The sequence below is a fragment of the Typopeltis vanoorti genome, chromosome 17, assembly GCF_054136105.1.
Source record: "Typopeltis vanoorti isolate ZY-2024b chromosome 17, IOZ_Tvanoo_1.0, whole genome shotgun sequence".
NCBI lineage: Eukaryota > Metazoa > Arthropoda > Arachnida > Uropygi > Thelyphonidae > Typopeltis > Typopeltis vanoorti.
Genome location: NC_143565.1, coordinates 1,480,469 through 1,505,694, shown reverse-complemented (window position 1 = coordinate 1,505,694; position 25,226 = coordinate 1,480,469). Strand labels below are relative to the sequence as shown.

At 37.5% G+C, this 25,226-nt stretch overlaps 1 protein-coding gene across 1 annotated transcript in view; it reads left to right on the top strand.

Annotated features, from left to right (window-relative positions):
• Positions 1 to 25,226, top strand: part of LOC150097089 (myosin-14-like) — a 1,147,103-nt gene that overhangs the window by 310,290 nt on the left and 811,587 nt on the right. The window lies entirely within an intron of this gene.

Here is a 25,226-nt window from a genome sequence, read left to right as displayed (position 1 = left end):
GATTGAAAGTATAATTTTCAGCACATGAGGGTGTGCTGAAAAGTTGTAATAATCACCACGAAGGAACTGAGGTTTAACCACGTAACTTGCACATTATTCTATATATTCCCCATTAAGTCTTATGCTTGTTACAGCTGCTGCATTATCTGCAATCCTCTGAGATAAAAGTCTTTCCCTTGTTGTACAAACCAGTCCTCAGCTGCAGATATGACTTCATCATTGTGGTTAATTTTGTTCCTTTCAACTGTTTATTTAAATTTGGGAATAGGAAATAGTCAGATGGGGCTAGGTTTGGCAAATATGGTGGGTGAGATAGACATTGAAAACCCACGTTGTGTATTGTCTGTTGGGTTTCATGAACAGTATGAGCAGGCATTGTTCTGCAAAAGCAACATGCCTCTGCTCAGTTTCCTACAGCATTTTCCCTTCATCTTTCATTTCATTTAGAGCTGTTGAATAAACTGCTGCTGCAACAGTTTCACCTTTTTTTTTTTTTTTTTTTGAGGTATTTGGTAAGGATTATACCATCTATATCCCAAAGGACAATGGCAAGAACCTTCCCTGCTGATTTTTGGATTTGGAACTTCTTTGGCCGTGGAGAACCTCTTTGTGTCTCCACTCCGTTGATTGTTGTTTGGTCTCTGGGTCGTGCTGATGAAGCCATGTTTTGTCACCAGTCACAATACAAGCCAAAAAATTTGCATCTGATTTCTCAAAATCACCCCAAATCCCTTGAGATGACAGCATATATTCTCTCTTTTGGCAGCATTCAAACATTTAGGAACCTACTTTGCTGAGAGCTTCTGCAGTCCAAATGTTGGTGAATAATGACCCCCACTCATTCCCTGGATATGCCCAAAGTCTTTGCAGTGTTTTTGACTAGTATTCACCTATCGTCAAGGGTCATGTTTTCAGGTGTGATTACATCGATGTTTTCAGGTGTGATTGCTGTTGAAGGTCTTCCTGACCTGGGGACATCTGTTGTCTCAGGATCCTAGTTTTAAACAGTTTCCACCCGTCTAGCAACTGTTGGATATACTGGGACACAGGCCTCTAAAATCTCACACAAAATTTGGGGTATTTTGTGCGAGACATTAGAGGACTTTTCTTTTTGATGACGGTCTTTGAATTTCTTCAGAACCTCTGACATGTCTTATATATATCCTGAAAGAAAAAGAACAAATTATTTCATCAAATTGTACTAATTTGTTACAATTGGGGTTTAAAGGATTTTAAGATATGTTCCTTCTTGGGGTTATATCAGTTGCTTTAATATAATTTTTGCTCTAGGTGTTTATCATACTTTTTAGCTCTTCCCACTTCATAACAAAACAGAAGCATCTATTCGAGCATTAGTGATGAAGAGACAGTATGATAATGTAAATTTTTTCTGCTTATTCTGAAATATATGGAGTACTATAAAAACTTGACTAATTGGGTGGTTCAAATGCTATTAAAGTTCTACATACATCTCGGACATTTTAAAAGTAGACGTGAAATGTATGAAGCATAACAACAAAAGAATTAGAATCAGCAAAATATCTAAAGAATGAAAATATCAGTTTAGCTATGATAAAAGAAACAAAAGAAAAAGAAATTAAAGTGAACAAATAATATAGATAATTTTACCATGTTATATACTAAATGATGAAATTATAACAGTTAAATTAAAAATGAATAGAAGTTACTTAAATATCATAGGCGTATATGCCCCTGAAGAAAGTAGAAAAGAGGACTCTGACTAATTTTTTGAGGGACTAGAAAAACAATTAAATGATCATTATCATCAAATTCCTGCCATGTACCCTCAAGGGATGTGCAGGATATGATAGTACTACATGAAAAATTTACATCATTACTAACTTCCTATCTACTAATGTTGAGAGTTTATTTTTCACTTGGTTAGACTATAATAAGTTGAGTTTAATCCTTTATCCAAGTGTGAGCAAACAAAGTTTGCGCCTGAAAGTATCCTCTGGACTGGGGTAAGGTAGTGCAACACCAGGCAAACTCGTTGCAAAGGTGGAGAAAGCTCCCATCACTCCTATCTCAGTATCTCCCATAATGCAAAGCACATCTCCTTGCGGATATGTGTAATGCTATGCATTAAAGCAAGGGCCACTACCCATACCGGTTTCGACCTTTATTGAGGTCTCGTTAGTGGGAGCCAGGCCCAGTAGTGGCGATACAAAGGCAGAAGCAATGAGAAGTCATCCTAACCTATAGTAGTTGCCAAAGGGTGTGCAACCTTATTATTAAATTACTCCGGATTCAGAGAAAGATGTTGAGAGTTTATTTTTCACTTGGTTGGACTATAATAAGTTGAGTTTAATCCTTTATCCAAGTGTGAGCAAACAAAGTTTGCGCCTGAAAGTATCTTCCGGACTGGGGTAAGGTAGTGCAACACCAGGCAACTCGTTGCAAAGGTGGAGAAAGATCTCATCACTCCTATCTCAGTATCGCCCTTGCCTTAATGCATAGCATTACACATATCTGCAAGGAGATGTGCTTTACATTATGGGAGATACTGAGATAGGAGTGATGAGAGCTTTCTCCACCTTTGCAACGAGTTGCCTGGTGTTGCACTACCTTACCCCAGTCCTGAAGATACTTTCAGGCGCAAACTTTGTTTGCTCATTCTTGGATAAAGGATTAACGTCAACTTATTATTCCTATCTACCATCTACCTATCCTATCTTGACAGTTGAAAGTTTATTTTTCACTTGGTTAGAGTATAATAAATTTAGTTTAATTCTTTATCCAAGTGTGAGCAAACAAAGTTTGTGCCTGAAAGTATCTTCAGGACTGGGGTAAGGTGATATGGATTAAACGGATTAAAAAAAGGATTAAACTAAATTTATTATACCTATCCTATCTGTTACTTGTCAGGACTCCAACATTATCAGATCTTATATTTCTGTCAACTAAGGCACTTTTTACCATATCAATCCACCTATGTCTTGATCATCCTCTGGGTCGTTTTCCTGCAACCTAGCAGAGAACACTTCTTTTGCTAATCTTTCCTCGCCAATTCTGTTTAAGTGATCATACCACCTGAGATTAGCTCTGCTAACACATTCCTGGATGCTAATAATGTCAAGTTCTTTCCTAATATTCTCGTTTTTAATATGATATTGCCATTGATGCCATCGTTTCGTGTCCCTAATCTTTCTCACATATCTGTGGTCTCTAGTCTTTGGACAGGTGTTTTACTTCTGACCCAGCTCTCAGATCCATAAGTTAAAAGTGGTTTGAACGCTGTCTTGTATACAACAGCTAATTAATGTTCCGACTAATTTCTCTCTTATTCCATTGAATTTATTCAATTGACTTTCTACCATACGAGCTTTGTTGATTCTGTTGTCTATTTCCATATTTAATTTACCATCTTTACTAAAAATTGTGCCTAAGTAGCTGAAATGTTATACTTTTTCCACAGGTTCTCCATTCACAACATAGTTGACATTTTCAGCGATTCTGCCTATTTTCATTGTCTTTGTCTTTTTATTGCTGACCTTCATACCATATCCATTACAACAGTTATTCAATTTAGTCAGGGAATCTTGCAAACTTGTAGCAGATTTATTTAGAAGTATAACATTGTTAAGCAGAGAGCTGACATTAACATCTCCAATTTTGATATCATTATCTATAATCACATTATGAAGGAAAGTGGTATTAAACATGGTATCAAAATTGGAGATGTTAATGTCAACTCTTTGCTTAACGATGTTATACTTCTAAATAAATCTGCTACAAGTTTGCAAGTTTGCAGAGGGGATAATGTACATCCTTGTCTCACACCAGATTTAACATTAAACCATCTTCCTGTACTTCAATTCCAACTGCTGACTTATAACTCAAATAAAGACTAAGTATTGCTTGATATAATGCCCCATTGACACCATATAACTGTAGCGTATTGAATAGCTTCTCTCTTGGCACCTTGTCGTATGCCTTTTCCAGATCTACAAAACTTAAATACAAATCTTTGTTATATTCCCATGCTTTCTTGACTATTTGTCGTGAAGTGAAGATCTGATCCTAACAGCCTTTATTTGGCCTGAATCCAGCTTGTTCTTCACCAAGCTTTTCTTCCAAAATTCTTCTCAATCGTTTCTCAAGTATACTTGCATAGATCTTGCGAGGAACACTCAGTAGGGAAATACCTCTGTAATTCTCACATTCAGTTTTATTTCCCTTTTTATATATGTGTATTATTATTAGAGCTCTACTCCAGTCATCAAGTATTCGTCCCGGCCTTTTGAACTATGCAGTGCAGCCCCCTGTAAGACTTTTATACCACCATACTTGAGTATTTCTGGTCAAATATCATCTACTCCTGCTGCCTTTCTATATTTCAAGCCTTTGATGGCTTTTTTACTTCAAGTATGGATATGTATTCCTGACTGTATGCCTGTTGAGTATTTTTCACCACTGTGCTATCACTGCTTGTTTCATTTAGTAATTTTTTGAAGTAATTACTCTATACTTCAATGATTTCTCATTTCATTCTATACAATTCAGCTTCTAATATAACACTGAGGATGAAACACTGTGATGAACTGCTTAGTGACCTCGACTATGTCCTCTACAGCAATCACCAGTCTCCCACTTTCATATTAATAATACAATCTTACCATAATCATTCTTCTTTCTACTTGCCTCATATCGAAAAAACTCATGAGGTTTATTGTCAGCCTGATTTGATAATTTCTGTTCATACTTCACTTTTGTTTTCCTTACCAACTGAGTCACTCACCTGGCCTGTTCTTTATACTCTTCATGCAACTGATTATTACCATTATTCATTTTGTGCGCTTCCGAAGTTACTTCTTCCAGATTTCATGCTTAATCCCCTCATTCTCCTCATTCCGCCTTGTGCCTCCACGTACACTGATTTGAAAGAAGTCAATGGGCACCACATGGTCAAGGTGCATCATGTCACATAATGAGTTGTGTTTGTAACCAGTATAAATTGTAGAAATATAATGCTCCCAAGTGAGTGAAACTGTGTCCGGGTGAAATGGATGTGAGAAGGAAACTCATGGAATTTGAAAGAGGCATTGTAATAGGATGCCATGTTGCAGGCCTATTTGTTCAGGAAATTGTTAACAAATTGGGGCTTCCCAGGTCAACAATCAGTGATACCATACTGAGATGGAATCACAGGGAGTCAACTACAAGGTTTGCTCACAGTGGATGAATCAGCACACTCACCATTATTCATCAGCCAACATGCAGAGTTCTAGGTATTTGCTATGATACTAATCTATATAATAACATTCAAATCCAAGGTTCACAACATAGATTTTCATAGTAGGAACCACAATATGCAAGAGTAGTACATTACCCTGACCAAGATGAAGCGTCACCTTCATTGGTGCAGAAAAAGTTCAGTGGGATGTGTAAGCTTGGAAAGCTGTGTTATGGAGCAATGAATCACGCTCCACTGTCCGTTGAGCAAATGGATGGTGTGGTGGATGTCCACTAAACATCTCTTACCAAAGTGCATAACCCATACTATGAAATTTGGAGGGGGTAATGTGATGGTATGGTCCTGTCACAAACACTGAACTCTGAGAGGTATCTAAACATTCTAGTCAATGTAATGCTTCCTACACAATGAACTGTGTCATTAGGCTGCTGCTGTAAATGTGTGGCTTATGGACATGAACGTCACCACACTTGACTGTCCTCCACAGAGCTCTGATCTCAATCCTATTGAACATCTTTGAGATGAACTGAAGTGTTCAGTGAGGTGAATGGACATCTGCCCCCCCCCCCCCCCCAACAGTCCAGGACCTCCTTACATGTCTACAGGAAGAATGGTCCAAAATTCCCATTGATTGCTATCTTATGCTCGTAGAAAATATCCCCTGTAGGATTTCTGTAGTCATCGCCGTGACAAGAAGTCCTTCATCTTTTAAAGTGGGCACCATGGCTTTTTGTTCCCTCACACTATGGTATCTTGACTTCTCTACAGAAGTCTTCATATCACTAACCACAACCTATGTGATCACTTCATGATCACTCTCACCAACTGCAGGGAAGTATGAAACTCCACTCACAATAACATCCTCTAACGAAATGATCAGATTGAAAATTCTTGATTCTCACGTGCCCTTCTTTACATACCGCCTGAGATTTTTCTCTCAAGAACTCGGAATTAATTTTTGTTATTCTCAAATGCCATCTCTTCATTCCAATCTATACTGAAATTATTAAAATCACCCATCACTAATAAATAAAATCATCGCTCTTCACTCTTTTCTTGTTTAGTAATCGAAGCTGCTTATACCTTTCTTCATGACCACAGTCCACATTCCCTGGCCTCTAGCAACATCCAACTAAATAACTCTTCTTGTCAACCTCCCCTTCATACCACACTGCCTCACAGCCATTGCCACGATTTCCCCTTTTCATGTCTATGTTATGTGAATATAATTCCCTTGCTATCATCAGTAGTACTCCCCCTTCTTTCTTGAATTTTCTGTCCTCACGAAAAGCAGTGTAACCCTGCCATTTCTATTCCCATTAGGATATCTTTTTCATTCAACCGTGTTTCACTTATTCCAATGATTTTGTAGTGAATAAACTCGATCAGTGACACATTTTCATCTCCCTTATTTCTGATGCCCCTGGCATGTGTAAATAAACACAGCAGTTCACTTTTAGGTCTATAACCAGTCCTACCCAAGCCATTTTGTTGTAATTTTCTCACTACACCTGCTCTTGCAGAATTACCTTTATTACCACTTATTGCAGGAGCCTCCATAGCTCAGTTGGTATAGACAAAGTCATTTGGTCAGAAAGATCTGAATTTGATTCCCATCCATGATGTGATTAACATTTATCTGGTATGTTTTGACTTTTCACCCAGAAACTCAGGTTTTCCGTCCCTCAGAACAGTCAAACTGGCCCATAAACACACACACACATGGATCTACAATCAAAAATACATACTTAAAAATCTTTCATTGGAGGACTCAGCTGGTCTTAAGGGATGGATGAGGGAAAACTGGGGGAATCCCACACGACAACAACCACTTACCTCATATATCTGCTCAGTCTCAACTAACCCACTCACATCTTGATCTATTCCATTTTTATGCTGATCATCCCCATACAAATATTCACTACTACTCCACCATGTCTCCCTCTCCTCCTGGGCTTCTCTCATTTCCCTGTTTCTTTTGCATTCCATTCTCTCTCTTCATCTCTCACACTACTGCTGTTTCCACTGCCAACCATTTCAGTCTCTCTTCAATACCACTCTTCTGATCTTTCACTTCACCTCTTATTTCTGATCGCTTGTTTACATCACATACTGCACTTATATCTAACAATGGTTTGTCCAGTTTACTCACTCCAATGCCATTCAAATGCAATGCCTGTATAATTCCATTCTTCCTTCAAATACATGCACAAACTCCACTCCTTTCTCCCCCATACATCTCTGCTAGCATACTGTTCGTGATCCTAGCTCTCTGTCTTAACTCATCATTGTCATACCTTGGCAACATACTGATAACCTTTCCTGCTGCACTGTTATCTTTCATTTTCCTCGATAACCTCCTGATATCTATCCTTACATTTTCCTTATGTTTACTTAAATAGTGGTGGTTGTCTCCACAACCACCACTAATTCTCTTACTCTTTTCCTCCTTATGTCCCTTATGGATTCTCTCATTAACCAATCATCTATCAATGGAATCACAATATATTGTTGTTATTGAATCACTTGTCACCTCTTTTGCCCCTTTTCCTTTCATTCATTTTGCAAACTTTCATTTGTTTCAATAGACATCTAATATCACTACGCTTATTCCTGATTTCATTTCGAATAATTCTTTCTTCAAATCCTGCATTCCAGCAATTTCTCTCTCTCTGTTGCTCCCATAGTCTTGCTATCTCTTGTTCTGTTGCACCTTACTTTCGTTTCCTCATTCATACTTCCTTTCACTCTCTTATCACTTACTTTCACTTCTTTCTTCTTGTGTTGTTTCCATTTTTTTCATTTACGCTTTCATTCTTTCAGTTCTGTTTCACATTTGCTAACTCATAGTCTAACAAAATATTGCACTTTCTACAAATCCATACTTTTTAATGTCTCCTGTTCTGTATCTTCACAAGCACATTTTTCACATTTTGCTATGCATACATGTTGTACTTATGACATTGAACCATTTTTGAAAAATCTGTGTCATTAACAGCATTTGATTTTTGCACTGCTCACCTAGTCATGCCGCTGGCAGTCTGCCCTGTTGATGTCGTGTGTACTACCATTGTGTTCCATTCAAGTCAAGATTCAAAAATTCAATAAAAAAAGTCAGTAACAAATCCACAAGGCCAATAACCACAAAGACACACTAATTTATCATACATAAACAATAGTGTATTTAAATGCAGGTGTATCGCCAATTATTACATAAAATAGATCTTATCTTTTTCGGAGCTCTTTAGCAACATTAAGCATGTCGCAATTCTTTAACTGCAGAGGTATTCATAAACTAAAGAAAAATTGCTAAAACCATAGTACAGAAAACTCACCAAGATTCTTGGGATAGATTTATTAATAAAATAGAAGGCATACATGGAAGACAAAACATAGCCTACAAAATATTAAAGAAATTAAACAATGAAAAATGAAATACAGCTCAAATCAACATGGATAAAACATTATAAGAATTTATAGTATGACCCAAATTTGATAACAAAAAACAGTAATGAAGAAATCAGTACAGTTATAAACCAATTATATTTGAAGAACTAAAAGAGGCATATTTACAATCAGTAGCCATTAGAAGCAAAATTAGTATCACAGATTTTTAAAACTAATAAATAAAAGTTGAAGGAAATGTGAGGTTCCATCAGATTGGTCAAAAGCTAAGATCATATCTGTATTTAAGAAGATGATTCCAGAAATTACAGAGGAATCAGTCTATTAAAAATACTTCAAAATATTGCAAATAATCTACTCTCAGAAGAATAAAATGATTTCAGACAAATGTGTTAAATTATATAGATTATATATATGGCCTTTATAGATTATAAGAAAGGCTTTTGATAAAATACATGGAGAAAAATTATGGAATATAATGAAAAGACAAGGATATCCATTACATTTGATACAAGCTATACAAAGTTTATATCTTCTTATTGTGCTATCTTCTATCGAAGGTCAGCGACGATCTTGGCGAACAAACTGCGCTCTTGTGTTAATCTGAGCAGTTGTGCACTGCTCTTTCCTGTCCACGTCTTGATGTTGTCAAACCATGATATTCTTTTTCTTCCTCTAGTTCCTTTGCCACCAATTCTTCCTATCAAAATAGTTTGTAGAAGTTGGTATTTGCTGTTTCTCATGATGTGGCCAAGATATGTTTTTCGTTTCTTGATTATTTGTACAAGATGTTTAGCTTTGCCAATGGATTTTAAGACATCTTCATTGGTAATTTTTCTGTCCATGATATCTTTAGCATTCTTCTGTATAGCCACATCTCAAAGGCTTTGATTTTCTTGATGGTTGTCACCTTCAGTGTCCATGTTTCAACTCCATAGAGCAGAATAGACCACACGTAGCATTTCAGCATTCGGCATCTGACTTCCATGTTTAGGTCTTTATTGCAGAACAGTGTTCTCATTTTCATGAAGGACTGCCGTGCAACTTCAATCCTTGTCTTTATATCTATTTCTGGATCCCACCGTTCATTAAGCCAGCAACCAAGATATTTATATCTTGACACTTGATCAATATTTTTCCCATTGAGTTTCAGTTTCATTGATGAGGCTGGATGTTTGCTGATGATTGTATTTTGTCTTGTTGATGTTTATATTTATTCCCATTCTTTGGCTTTCTATGTATACGCTGTCAATGAGTTTTTGGAGATCCATAATATTATCTGCAATTAGCATGGTGTCATCTGCATATCGAAGGTTGTTAACAATCTTTCCATTTATTGCGATTCCCTCTGAACATTCTTCCAATGCTTTTTTAAAGATTACCTCTGCATATATGTTGAACAGGAGTGGTGAGAGCACACATCCTTGTCTCACTCCTCTTTTGATGTTAATATCACTGGTGGTAATGTTGTCTAATTGAATGGTAACTGACTGATTCCAATACAGATTTGTTATTAGCCTTATGTCTTGTTCGTCTAGCCTTATTTTGTTGAAGGACTTCTATTAAGTTAGTGTGTCTGACTTTGTCAAATGCTTTTTCAAAATCTATGAAACACATAAAGACAGATTTCTGTTTTTCTATGCATTTTTGTATCAATATTTGGGTACAGAAAAGGGCATCTCTAGTACCAAAACCATTCCGAAAGCTGAATTGTGTTTCACTTAGAGTTTCTTCACTTTTTCTATAAATACGATTCTGAATTACTTTCAAAAATATTTTTAATGTTTAGCTCATTAGACTAATAAGTCGGAAGTCACCACAGGAATTCGCTTTGGGTTTCTTTGGGACAGTGATAAATGTAGATTTGAGCCAATCTGATGGAAATTCATCACTTTCATATATTTTATTAAATAGTTTTTCAAGAAGTTTGATGTTATCTGGTTCTATTAATTTTAAAAATTCTGTTTGCACACCATCTGGTCCACTGGCTTTTCCTGTTTTACTTGTTCGTATAGCATTCTCTATTTCGCATTTCATGATTGCTGGTCCTTGAATGTTATCTTTTATATTTATAGGCTTCTGTCTAGTATCATTGAAAAGCTCTGTTACATATTTTATCCAAATCTGTGCTTTATTCTCTTCTTCTAGAACTATTTTTCCATTTTTGTCTCTTAGAGACACTATTTGCTTTTTCCTCAGTTTTCCAGAAATTTCGTTGATTTTCTTATACAGATTGAAATTATCATGTTTCTTCTGAAGCAGTTCAATTTTGGTACATAAATTTTTCATCCAATTTTCCTTGGCTTCTTTTATTTTTTTCTTGATGATGTTATGTGTTTCTGTATACCTGGCAAGGTCTTTGTTTTTGTACATTCTTCTTGTATCAATAAGAGAAAGAATCTCATCTGTCATCCATTCCTGTTGTTTTATATTATTCACATAACCTACTTCTTCAATACTTGTTGTTACGATGGCATTCTTTAAGCTATTCCAAAGAGATTCCACACTTTTATTTTCTTCTATGTTAATCTGTTGTAATCGCAGGTTAAGCTGTGTCTTGGCACTTTTATTTATGTTCGGGTCTTTCAGTTTTTCTACATCAATTTTCTTTTTCTTCTTTTGTGATTTTTTAGTTGATTTTAATCTAAGACGTACTTCTGCAACTATGGGATTGTGGTCTGATGAGATATCTGCTCCAGGATAAGTCTTTGCACTCTTTATGCTACTGTGGAATCTTTTATTTATCAGTATATAATCAATTTGATTTCTGACAATGTTATGTTGATTATCTTGAGGCGATTTCCAAGTGTACAGTCTTCTGGGTGGAAGTTTAAACCAGGTATTTGCTATTGTTAGATCTTCTTCCTGACAGAAGCGATCTCCTCTGTCGTTTCTGGTGCCTAAGCCATGTTCGCCAACAATTTCTCCATCACCCCCTCTTCCCACTTTTGCATTGAAGTCACCCATCACTATGTTTATATCATGTTTCTTTGTTAGGTTTTTAATCTCTTTTAGGTGTTCATAAAACTCTTCAACATCTTCTTCACTTTTATCAGCTGTGGGTGCATAAGCTTGGATGATATTTATGTTAATGGGGTTTCCCTTAAGTTGTAACAGCATTATCCTTTCAGAAAATGGAATCCAATTTATTATTGATTTATTGATTTCTTCATCTACTATTACAGCTACACCATGTCGATGTTTGTTCTCATCATTCCCAGAGTAATACATTGTCGTATTATCTTGTTGACACTTTCCAGATCCTGGCCATCTTGTCTGCAAATTCCCAAAATCTGGATGCCCAGCCTCTTCATTTCTCTTGTGGCATTTCTTAATTTGCCAGCTTCATACAGAGTTCTGACATTCCAAGTTGCAATTTTAAAAGTGGACACCATTTTGAGCCCGGAGATTCTTCGCACCCCTGTCCCATTTAAGGGACACTGGGAACTTGGGGCCAATTGTAAGGGTTTGCTTGCCATGGTGGTTGTTCTGGAGATAAGGTAGAGCAGTAGTTTCTCCATTTGCTTTCTGCTCTGCAGTATTACAGACGTACACAATATAATCATATTGCCATCTGCAAATCTCTGATCACAAGCTTTTCCGTCATCATTTGGCTTCAACCTTGTGTCAGTACTGACAATGCTGCTTCCCAATGAGTAGTGCCGCCATTAAATAAGCACCTGCTGGGGTCACTGCCCCAATGTCAGGGGCAGTGACTCCAGTAGGTGCTTATTTAATGGCGGCACTACTCGCCATGTCACAGAGTTGTCATTGGGCTTTGTGAGGTTTTAAGTGAAACAGAGTTGCCACTTCTGCTCCCCCACGCCCTGATAGCTCAGTCGCTGTTGGTCCATGGCTGCTTATTCGCCAGATTTGCTCTGCTTATATTGCAGCTAGCCTCCATATCTGAAGGCTGTTCCCCGATCCGCCACCTGGGGATGCACCCGGTAGTAGTCAGCTCTGCCCCAGGTACAGGTAAAGTACCCGGGTAAAGTTTATATAAAAATACAAAAATGTAGTTACAGTTAGGTAATAAATTAAACAGAACAGATTGAAATTAATCAAGGTGTTAGACAAGGATGTAGCTTATCTCCAACTCTATTCAATATATGCATATTGATCAAATTACTAAAACGATTAAATTTGGAAAACAACAATAAAGCAAGGTATCTTGTTAACTGGAAGAACTGTTATGAATACAATGCAGTACGCAGATGATCAGATTACATTAAAAGACTGAAGATGGCCTTCAAAAATCAGTTTATGAATTAAACAAAATAAGCCAACAGTATAGTTTAACCCCTTAACATACAAAGATGTCTGTGACACAGCTTTTATTTATTGTGCCAAAATTGATTTTGAATTTTGGTTTCACATATAAATACAACCGAATATAGACGCTAGACAATCTTGTGTCTATTTCCTTTCAGCCGAGAAAAGTTGCCAACGGCGTGTATCGGCTATTTCGTTTGCGTTTGCACAAATTCATCATTATTTTTCAAATAATGATGAATTTGATCCAGCAAATCACCCTCGCCCAAAACTCACGCAAAAAATTGGCAGAAAAATGACCGCTTTCTGATTTTTAATTGTACGTTAAGGGGTTAAGAAAAACAAAAGTCATGGCATTTAAAGTTTCATTATTATTATTATTATCCTAAGACTTCGATGGAGTCACAAACTCAAGTAGGTGGTCCCTTTTGTCATTCAGAGAGCTCATCGTACCATGCTTTAAATATATTTGAATTCTATGCAGACACCATTCTTACAGGCAATGAATTTCAATCATTCAAATGCTCCATGCATAAACCTTCTTCTCACTACCTTGTTGACACCCTCCTTATACAGTTTCCAGGAATGGCCTTGTTTATCTCCAGTCTCCCACCATTTTATGAAAAAACCTCTTCAGTGTTAATCCTATAACAGCTCCTTACCAACTTGTATATCTATATCATATTACTCCTATCCACTAAACTCTGCAAACTGCATTGTCTCAACCTTTTTTCATATTCAACATTCCACAGGTCACAAACGATTTTGGTCAGTCCCCTCTGCACCCTCTCTAACATCTCTTCATCCATCCTTTTGAAAACCAGGTGACCAAATCTGTGCACAGTAGTCCATATGTGGCTTAATCAGATCCTTATATAAAGAAACCAGAATCTCCTTATTTCTACGAGTCATTGTCCCAGCATCATTCCCAGAATTTGATATTGTCCCCTCAATTTTGGCAATGTGTCCTCTAAATTTTAGATCCTTATCCACAATCACTCCATGATCTCTTATTTCCTCCGCCTAAAACAATATATCTCCAACAAGAGTAAATTCTACATCCCAACCTTGTTTTCCAAATTTTAAAAATTTAGGATATAGGATTTAGGATAATAGAGGACACATTGCCAAAATTGGGAGGACAACACAACGAATTTTGGCAATGATTAAAATATTACATTTCACAACATTGAGCTGGCATCCCCACTCCCATGCCCATTCTCTCAGTCTATTGAAGTATTTTTGTAAAGCCACAACATCTCCTCTACTCCTTATAGTTCATTCCAACCTTGCATCATCGGCAGTCAGTTGTATATCCCATTCAAATCTTCCGCAACATTATTAACATATAGGTTAAACAGCAGTGGCTTATGGGTTCACTTTAGTGAGTACGGGCCTGGCCAACCCGAGGTACCTGATGCTGGACCATGCCTTACTTCATGTAATATACATCTGTTATATTATCTGTAGACTGGTCCCTCCCCTTCATTCTTTGCTTCTTTCTTCTCTTCTTGCTTCTTACCCCAATGCTATTAGAATATTCGAGGACTAGCAGTGAATCTTTCCAATCTTGGTATGTCATTTTGCCTTATGCAGCCACTGAAGGGGGCAAGCTAGCCCAATAGGTGCCGGTCCCAAGCCCCGATAAATGATGAAGGTTGATGTCAGGAAGGGCACTTGGTCGTAAAACTTCATTGCCAGATCTAGCTATGATCAAATGAATCAAAAAGAAAGTGATACAAGGGCTAGGGCATACCCCTTTAGCGACATGCAGCCACATCGCCCTACAGCTGCGAGAAGTGGGTGAGGGCTACCGCATCAAGAGTGGGTGCAGTTAAAGAAGCAAGCCCAGCAAGTGGAGAGAATATTGCGAGTGGGAACATTGAATGTTGGAAGCATGACTGGAAGGGGAAGAGAGGTGGCAGACATGATGAGGGAGAGGAAGTTGAACATTTTATGCATTCAGGAGACAAGGTGGAAGGGGGAAAAGGCGAAGAACTAGGAGACGGGTATAAATTGTTCTACTCTGGAGTGAATAAAGAGGGAAGAAATGGTGTCGGAATTGTGGTGTGTGGCAGAATGAAGGGCGAAGTACTGGAAGTGGGTAGGAGGAACGACAGGATCATGCGAATGAAACTGGGTCTTGGAGAAGAGCAACTTGTCATGTGTATACGCCCCACAAGTTGGCTGTACAGCAGAAGAAAAAGATGAATTCTGGAATGTTCTAGATGAAGAAATGTGGGAACTGGAAGAAAACGAAATGGTGATTGTCTTTCTGTCTATTCTATTATTCTGTCTCCCTATGTGTCCATTCAAGGAGAATTGAATGGACACATAGGGAGACAGAATAGGGACTGTGAAAGGGCGCATGGTGGCCATGAAGTGGGAAAGATGAACCAGGAAGGAGAGAGGATTTTGGACTTCACAGTAGCGTTTGATCTGGCAATTGTGAACTCCTTTTTCTGTAAGAGGGAAGAGCATTTGATGACATAGAAGTGGCAACAACAGCTCACAGATTGACTACATTTTGACTAGAAGAAAACATCTTAAGGCAGTAACAAATTGTAAGGTAATCCCAACAGATCAAGTGGCGCAGCAACACCGGCTGCTGTGCACGGACTTTAAAATAAGGTCAAAGATAAGAACCTTTTGGAAGCCATTGGAGGAAGATAATTAAGTGGTTTCACTTAAAAGAAGAGAGTGTGAGGAACTGTTTTAGGGAGAAGGTGTTAAAGAAGATTTCAGATGGACTAGAAAGTGTACAAGATTGGTGGAGACAATTCAAAAGCAATTCTAAGCTGTGCAATTGAGGTGCTTGGTGAAACATCTGAAAAGATTAGAGAGCAGAAGGAGGGTTGGTGGTGGAATAATAATGTACAAGAAGCAGTGACAGCTAAGAGGAAAGCAAAACAGAGTCAAGAGTGGAAGAGGACAGAGAGAAAAAAGCAAGAAGCCAAGAGAGTTGATGCACAGGCGAAGGCCATGGCATATCAAGACCTTTATGATCAATTAGAAACAGAGGAAGGGCAGAGAAAGATTTATCAATTGGCAAAATGTGGAAATAAGGCATCAAAGGACATCATACATGTGAGGTAGATCAAAGACTCTAGAAGTAGGGTATTAAGGAATGATGTGGATATAAGAAACAGATGGAGAATATACTTTGAAGGGCTTTTGAATGAAGAAAATTGACCACAGAGAAGATGGGCAGTCTTATGAGGGGGATGGTGCAAAACATTAGTAGAGTGGAAGTGAAGGAGGCCATAAAGAGGATGAAGAATGGAAAATCGGTGGGTTCTGACAGGATCCCAGTGGAGGCATGGAAGGCACTAGGGGAAGAGGGAATTGATCTGTTAATAAAAGTTTGTCAACAGGAAAATATACCCAAGGAATGGAGAGGAAAGTACTCTTGTCCCTAGGATGAAGAATGGAAAATCGGTGGGTTCTGACAGGATCCCAGTGGAGGCATGGAAGGCACTGGGGGAAGAGGGAATTGATCTGTTAATAAAAGTTTGTCAACAGGAAAATATACCCAAGGAATGGAGGGAAAGTACTCTTGTCCCTATCTACAAGACTAATGGGGATGCACAAGACTGTAAGAATTACAGAGGAATAAAGTTGATGTCCCACACAATGAAAATCCTAGAGAGGGTTCTTGATGGAAGACTGAGGAAGGAGGTGGAGATTGCAAAGGAGCAATTTGGTTTTATGCCTGGTCAATCGACGACAGATGGTATCTTTGGGTTATGGCAGATGATGGAAAACTTTTGAAAGAAGCAATGGGAGCTACATTTGGTATTTATTGATCAGGAGAAAGCGTATGAAATGTGAAGACAAGAGTTCGGATCTGCCTGGGAGAGACAGAAAGTTTTCCAGTGACAGTTGGCTTGCATCAAGGGTCAGCATCAAGTCCGTTCCTGTTTAATATTGTGATGGAGGTGGTGACGGAGGAGGTGAGGGAAGACGTGCCTTAGACTATGTGTTATGCAGATGACATCGTGCTGTGTGCAGAATCAAGAGAAGAAGTGGCAGCTAAACTTGAAAGTTGGAGCAGTGTATTGGAAAAGAGAGGTATGAGACTGAGCAGAAGTAAGACAGAGTATATGTGTTGCAAAGTGGATGGGAGACAGATCTGGACCTGGAAGGAAATGTCATCAGGTAAGTCAGTGACTTTAGATACTTAGGTTCAACAATGAAAGAGGATGGTGAGGCTGAGAAGAAAGTTGGATGCAGGATACAAGCAGGTTGGAGGAACTGGAGAGAGATGGCTGGAGTGCTATGCAATAAGAGGGTGCCGATCAATTTAAAAGGCAAAATCTGCAGGACAGTATTGAGACCAGCTATGATATATGTTATGAGGAAATCCTGCTGATGTTATTTTTCCTCAGTGGCCCTGAGGAAAAATAACATCAGCAGGATGGAGGTAGTGGAGATGAGCATGCTTAGGTGGATGTGCAGTGTGACTAGAAAGGATCATCTGAGAAATGACTATGTAAGGGGAACGGCAAAAGTTACTAACTTAGGAGCAAAGATACGGGAGGCAAGGTTGAGATGGTTTGCTCATGTAATGAGGAGGGAGGAAGAGTATGTGGGAAGAAAGGTCATGCAGATGGATGTGTAGGGGAGGGGGAAGCACGGGCTGCCAAAGAAGAGATGGAGGGAGATGGTGGAGAAGGACATGAGGATGAAGAACTTGGATGTGGCTACAACCCAAGACAGGAGGTTGTGGAGGAGACTCACTACAAACAATGACGCTACTTAAGTGGGAAAAGCTGCAGAAGAAGAAGATAAACAGCAGTGGCCCTAAAACAACCCCCTGGGGCACACCACTAGTAACTTTTCTCTTCTTGGATATTGCTGTCTCATACACAGCTTGCTGATACCTATTAGGTAGCTAATCTCCAATCCAATGCACTAGACTAATATCCAACCCCATCTACTCTAATTTGACTTTCAACTTATCATGCAGTAACCTGTCAAAAGCCTTTGAAGAATCTAAGTTTACTACTGTATATCCATCTCCTTTTTCCAATGAAGCAGTCACCTTATTGTAATAAGTAAGTAGATTACTAAAACATTTAGCAAAATCCATGCTGTCTATCTGAGATCCAATTCTGGATCTTTTGCTACCCGTAGCAACCAAGTCGCCCTCCTTGACTGTTGTTGGTATTTCTCATGGAATTGATTATTACCACTTCTCTTATGTTACCTCCATAATGCCTTTTTTTCTTTGTATTGCATGCTTAATCTCTTCATTCATCTATTTCACATCACACAACCTTCTGACCTTTGCAGTACATTTAGACATTGCTTCTACTAGATAGTTGTTGATTATCACCTAAGTAGCATTTATCTCTTTTCCACCTAACTCCTCATTCCATGCTACAGCTGCAAGCTGTCTCCTGAGATTCTCATAATCACCAGCTTTGTAGTTCCACATATACCCTTTCCTCACAGAAATTCTTACATGATTATCCACCACCCAGGTAATCACTTCATGGTCACTCTCACCAACTGAAGGTTGACTTGACACGTCATTTATAATATCGTCCTCTGATGAGATGATCTAATCCAAGATCCTCAATCTTCATGTGCCCTCTATTACATACTGCCTGAGTTGTCCCTCAAAAACTCAAAAACTTTAGAAACTCATTTTCTTTGCTTCCAGTTGCTATCTTGTCTTCCCAGTCTATATTGCCATAATTAAAAATCACCCGTAATGATCACCCTTTTCCTACTTGGCTAAATTAGATCTATAGCAACATCCAATGAAATATTTCACTATGCTCACCTCTATCTTACACCATACTGCCTCAAAATCACTACCAATATATTCACCCCTTTCATCTCTACCTTATATGCACATAACTCTTTTTTGTTATTAAGAAGGGTCTATATGTGGAACTGTAAGGTGGGTGATTATCAAAATGATAAGCAGTAGCTAACACAAGCAATGCGTAACTGTATACCAAAAGTTAAGTGAATAAATAGAGTAAGAGTGAGATGGATGAACAATGCAATCAAGCAAGCAGTGTTACAAAAGAAGTTATTATGGAGGAAATACAAGACAGTTCACAGTGAACAGATGTATGAAGAATATAAAGTGCAGGCTAGAGAAGTGACAAGCATAGTTAAAAAAGAAAAAGTAGAAAAATACGAGAAGAGATTGGACAGTCAGGTCAAAGCTATGAGAGATTTTTTGTGCTATGTGTTAAGCAAGAGGAAAAGTAATTATGGCAAGTTGATGCTGGTGGATAGCTATGGTAGCAGAGTAACTATAGCAAATGATATAGTGGAATTATTTAGCAAACACTTCTTCAGTGCATATCATGGTGGTGTGAATGATGTTGGTGCATTATGTAGAAGGGGAGGCAAGAATTAGTAGAATTAAAGGTGAAGGAATTGGAGGTGTATCAAGAGTTGCTTGGGTTAGATGTTAATAAGACTGTGGGAAATGGATGACATATCTTCACGCATTTTTAAAGAATGTGCAAAAGAGTTAGCCATGTGCTTATCCTGGTTATTTAATGAGAGTCTTGCAGTGGGTAGAGTTCCTAAGGCATGGAAAGAAGGCAAAATGATACCTCTCCACAAGCATGGTCCGTGAACAGAGGTTTCTAATTATAGACTGGCCTGTGTGTTCTGCAGTTGTGATCAAAGTTTTGGAAAAATTGGTTAAAAATAGAATACAGGATGGGTTGACAAACATAAGATTCTCTATGATAGTCAACATGGGTTTGTGAAGGGAAGGTCTTGTTTTAGCAATCTGCTCATGTTTTATGATAAGTTGATGAATGCATTGGATAAAGGAGAATCATATACAGTGATGAGATGTGTGTGTGATAAAAGGACCTCCCAGATTAGTCTTTGACTCCATGAGGTCTTGGGGTAATAATAATAATAATGATATTCTTGGACTTTGCAAAAGGGGATACAGAGACATAAGCCTATATACTGTATTTGTGGAGCTGTACTTCAGGAAGTGCATGAGATTTGGGATCTTGGAGTGAAGTTCCGAGGGCACATCCCACATGTTGCAAAGACTGTATTGCTGCTATGATAAAAGTACATTTATTATTATTATTATTCCTGATACCTCCAAGGAGTCCGAAGACTCATCGCAGGAGGACACCTACAACTGTCTCCACTACACCGAGCTTCTACTACGAATCATCTCCATCAACGCCATCTACCGCCCACAACTGGTATTCTGTGTCTGTAAATTGTGTGTGTTCTGAAAGGCTGATTTGTCTGTATGCGGGATGAAAAACCTGAGTTTCCGGGAGGAAAAACCCTGCTACCTCCGTATGAGATCGGCTAACTCTCCTTCGATTGAAATCGTCCAGATAAAGAAATTCCTCCCGTCGCGACGAGAATCGAACTTAGGCCTATTCCAATCGAAAGGCGCAATGTACCGTCGTTTTTCCAATTGCGCTACAGAGGCGCTTACATTTACATGTACTTTTTATGCAAGGAGGTAGTTGTGCATCTATATAAGGCATTGATCAGGCCACATATTGATTATTATACTCAGATTTGGTAACTTGTTTTCATTGTGATGTGGAAACACTAAAAAGGGTCAAAGACGAATAACCAAAGTGACACAAGTACTCTGGAGTGTTGGTTATGAAGTGCATTTGAGAGAATGTGGATTACAAAGGTTGTTGTAATCCAACCTCTTTGGATAGGAGAAAAAGAGGAGATATAATATAATAGAGACCCTCAAGTTAGTTAAGAGATTCTATCAGATTAATATAGAAGAAATTATGAAATGAGTGGATGTTAAGATGGGAAGAACGAAAGGTTATCCCTGGAAGTTGTATAAAGATGTAGTGTAGAAGGGTGCGAGGAGTAGATTTTTTACATGGAGAGTTGCTAGTGAGTGGAATACATTGCCTGAGTGCATTTTGGGTGCATGTAGTATAAATAACTTTAAAGCTCATTATGGTAGACATGTTGCTGGTTAAGTGGGCCTCCTACAATGAGTCTGTTGACTCCATGGAGTTTACCAAATAATAATAATAATAATAATAATAAAAGAAGTGGAAGAAAAAATCAAACAAGAATATAATTTCTTGGCATTTTTAATTTAATTTATAACCAGTTTGCAAAACTTTTTACAAATGTCTTTTATTCTGCTATAATTTCTCATAGCCATCTTCACATTCTCTTACTAAGTATCAAAATATTTGTTCCTACTACCACTCACTGACTCTCTTGCTGATTTACTCTACTTTGAAATTTACTTCAAAATTATCTATCACTGTTCATCCTCTCCATACATCGCTACTTTCCAAGTAGTGACGTATTCCATGTATTCTCTTTCTTTCTTGCTTTCATTCTATTCTTTCACACCCTTTCATTCATGCCTAATCTCATTGTGCATATATTTCATTTAATTTCTCATCCTGGTCAATCTGTTTTTCAAATCTTGCATTCCTTTTTCTCCACACTCACTCAAGAGTATCTCAGCAATTGTATTTTTTTTTCATTCCTATCATACTCCTTTGCTCCACCGGTTTCTTTTGTACTCACAGTCATATTAGCACAGTCATTTTATTTTGTTACTCATCCTTCTGACTAGTACCACTCACAATCTTATTCACTTCAGTTGACTTCTGCCCTTTGACCAACATTCGCTCCTCATTTCCTACTTTAATTATGGCAACTTATGGTCTCATCAAAATACTTTTCTTGTTCAGTCTTTCTACACACATATACTTTTCATTTCCCCATGCACATACTGCAGTCAACAATGACTCATCCACAAGAAATTTTGTCATTTGCAAAAAATTAGATTTTCCCACCACAACTTAACTATCATGTTCTTTTTGCTATTTTGTTTTGTTCAGTGCAAGTTACAAACTACACAAGAAATGTATTCAACAGGCCACAAAGCTCCAATATGCAAGTTGATTCAGCTGTCACAAATAAATAAAATTTCCTTAATTTCTTCAGAGCGCTAAGCAGTGTGAGTTAACAGTGGTCACCGTGTGGGCTGCAGCAAGATAACTAAATTTTATACAGTAGAATCTGCTTATTGTGATCACGGATAATATTATCAATCAGCTATTGTTATCAAAATCAGTTGGTCCCAAAAACACACCATTTAAAATGAATTAAAAATAATCTGTCTATTATAATCAAAAGTTCCGGTTATTGTTATCAGAATCCTTGAGCATTTAGCCTTTTGTGTCTCAGAATTCTAAGAAATAAGCATTAATCAGGAGAAAATTTGACAAAGAACATTTGTCGAAATCTGACTTTTTTTTGTTAATCTTCTTTAATATTATTCTTCCTTAAATTTTATATCTTCCAGGCAAATGCAGGTAGGTAATCTTAATCTGTTTTTAATCTTAATCTTCTGTAAATCTTTAATCTTCCAGGCAAATGCAGGGGGAGTTTATAAATGCAGTCAATTGTGATTTTTCAAATTTATTTTCGTGCTCTCTTTCAGTAGTGAATTTGACTTTAAGTGCTCGTTAAAACAGCCCTTAGCATTATGGCAAAAGCAAATAAAAATGTAAGGATTTATCTTTTCAAGAAAAGCAAAGAATTTTGGGGTGCTATGATAAGTTGCCCAAAATGAGTCAGCTTATTGTGGTTGTACATTTAAAAATTTCACAACCACTCTTGTCTAAGATCTTAAAAAACAGATCAAACATTGAAACTTCAGCTCTTACTAAGAACATGGTATCAGATGACAGCCTGATCTGGTAAGGATACTCAAGTTGAATTAGCATTAAACATTTGGTTTAGTGAAAAGAATGCTTTGATTAATGGGCCTTTGATGCATAAAAGTAGAAGAATTTGCAAAAACAATGAGCAAAGAAAATTTCAACTGATGGATGGTTTAACTCATGGAAAAAGGAAGAGAATATTGTGTAGAAGCGTATTCATGGTGAAGAAAAAAGTGCTGATTTTTTATCAGCTGATGCATGGATTAAGACCAAGTGGTCAAAAATTATTGCTAAATATTCTCTCAAGGATATTCACAATGCAGAAGAAGCATGACTTTATTTTTATACAATGCCTGAGCATACTTGTTTGTTTAAAAATGAAAATACTAAAGGATTCAAAGTGAAAAAGAGCGAGTGACAGTTCTTTGTTGTGCTAATATGAAAGGTGAGAAATGAGAGCACCTAGTGATTGAAAAAAGTAAAATGTCTCGGTGTTTTAAAGGTGTCAAAAGTGTGCATGTTGACTACTGTTCTAGTTCAAATGCTTGGATCACTAATGACATTTTCAACAATTGGTTAGTTAAGTGGGATCTTAAATTAAAGCGAAAAATTGTTTTGTTGGTAGACAACTGCACTGCACACACATAAACAATTTATCATTAAAGAACATCAGAGTAATTTTCTTGCCTTCGAACACTACATCATTAATTAAACCACTAATTTGACCAAGGCATCATACGAGCTTTTAAAGCTTATTATCGCAGGGAAGTTGTTGCGTGAATTATAGCCGAATTTGATTATATAAAAGACCAATCTGATGCAAGTGCAATTGCAAAACAAGATTTCCCTTATTGATGCATTGCATTTGGTAGCAATGTCATGGAAGCAAGCCTCAGACAAGACTATTGAAAATTTATCCAAAAAAGTGAATTTTTAAGACAAACTCTGAAACTCCTTCTTCCAAATTAAATTTTTGATAAAACCCCAGACGGTATGTCAAAAGAAAAGAAGTGGAGGATAACATGAATATAGAGAATGAGAGAACAAGAGTACAAGACAAACAAAGAAATGGGAAGTCTCAGGGTGGATATGGGAACACACCATGAGAAAGGGTTGATGCTCCAAGAGGATGTCAATGCGAATGTAGATAAAAAGGGAAGAGTTTGAGGTTTTTTAATCTTTGAAACAAAGTCAGCTGAATATTTTATATAAGAAGAAGATTTTCCTGTTAGGTGTCTTAAGGAAGAGGCGAGATATTTAGACACATTGTAAGTTGGTGACCTTCAACTATTGGTCTTAGGGGAGTATGGATTTTATGGATCTTCGGAAGACCGTATAATCGTGGGATTAAAGACTGAACAGATCTGAGAGAAAAATGGATGTGCCTTGGTAATTCTGAAGTAGTTTTTAAAAGATTGTTGATTCTGTTATGAAATTCTCTTGCTGCATCATTATTAAGTTCAGAGTAAGTGTCTGTCTCCAATAATTCAAGTATTTTGTTGGGGTAGTCAGTTTTGTTCAGGATGACTGTGGCATTCCCTTTATCAGCTGGAAGAATTATGATGTCTTTATTTTTCTTTAAGTTCTTAATGACTAATCTTTCACTTTGAGAAATGTTATCATTAGGGGGTCTAGCATTATTTATCGTGAATATAGCTTTTATACGTAGGTTTGCTTCTTGGGTTGGCAGAGAGGAAACAACTTTTTCTATCTTTGTAAGGAAAAGTTCTTTTGGAATGAAAGTAGGTGCAAGAACGAAATTGAGGCCCTTTGGCAAGAACATTTCTTCCCCCGATGAAAGAGAATAGGACGATTTGTTTATAACTACTTTTTTGAAAAGGTAGAGGCATAATGAGATGAGGAACAATCTTGCTTGCGACTAAGATAATCGAATTTTTTGATAAGTTTAATTTTATTTGCATTCTGAGATTTTGAAGCTTGAAGTGAGCTAATTTCTTTAGTTTTGTTCCAAGACAAATTGTCAAGAGAATTAGTTAAGCAGTTTTCTAGTGAAGACTTCTTAGAGAAAAAAGAGGCTAGGTTGCATTTGGTGTCTGCAATATGTTCTGACAGAAGTTTAGCCTTATGGTAAATTCTTTGAGCGCGGATTGTTTTAATTGATTCCTTGAAATTAAAAAAATGAGGTATGATTGAGTTGGACTTACATCGTTTAAGGAAAACTAGTCTGTAGATGAATAATCCAATGCTTCTGAGAGTTTCTGATAATCCTTGATGAGAAAATGTATCCTCGTCATAAAGAGTTATGATATTTGAATTCAAACTGGCTAAAATTCTTAAGGAATTCAACATCAAAACATGTTTCAGTACGTTTCCTAAACTCCGTTCCATCCCCAGTCGACCTAAAGAAAAACATCATTTTCTTCAGTACCCAGGAGTTTACAAGATTATCTGTAATTGTGGAAAGCCTCACTATGGTCAGATAAATCCATCCTTTTCCATGTTGAGGAGCATCAACGAGATATTTCCTACAACAGTACCCGAGCTAGCACTCTCTCCAGCCACATCCTATTCTCTATAAACTCCGACGAAGGCCACCAACATCTTATAGACTGGTCTTAAACTTCGAATATACATAAGTGTTATAATGAACTTGAGGGACGCCTTCTCGAATTTAAAGAAATTTCACTTGA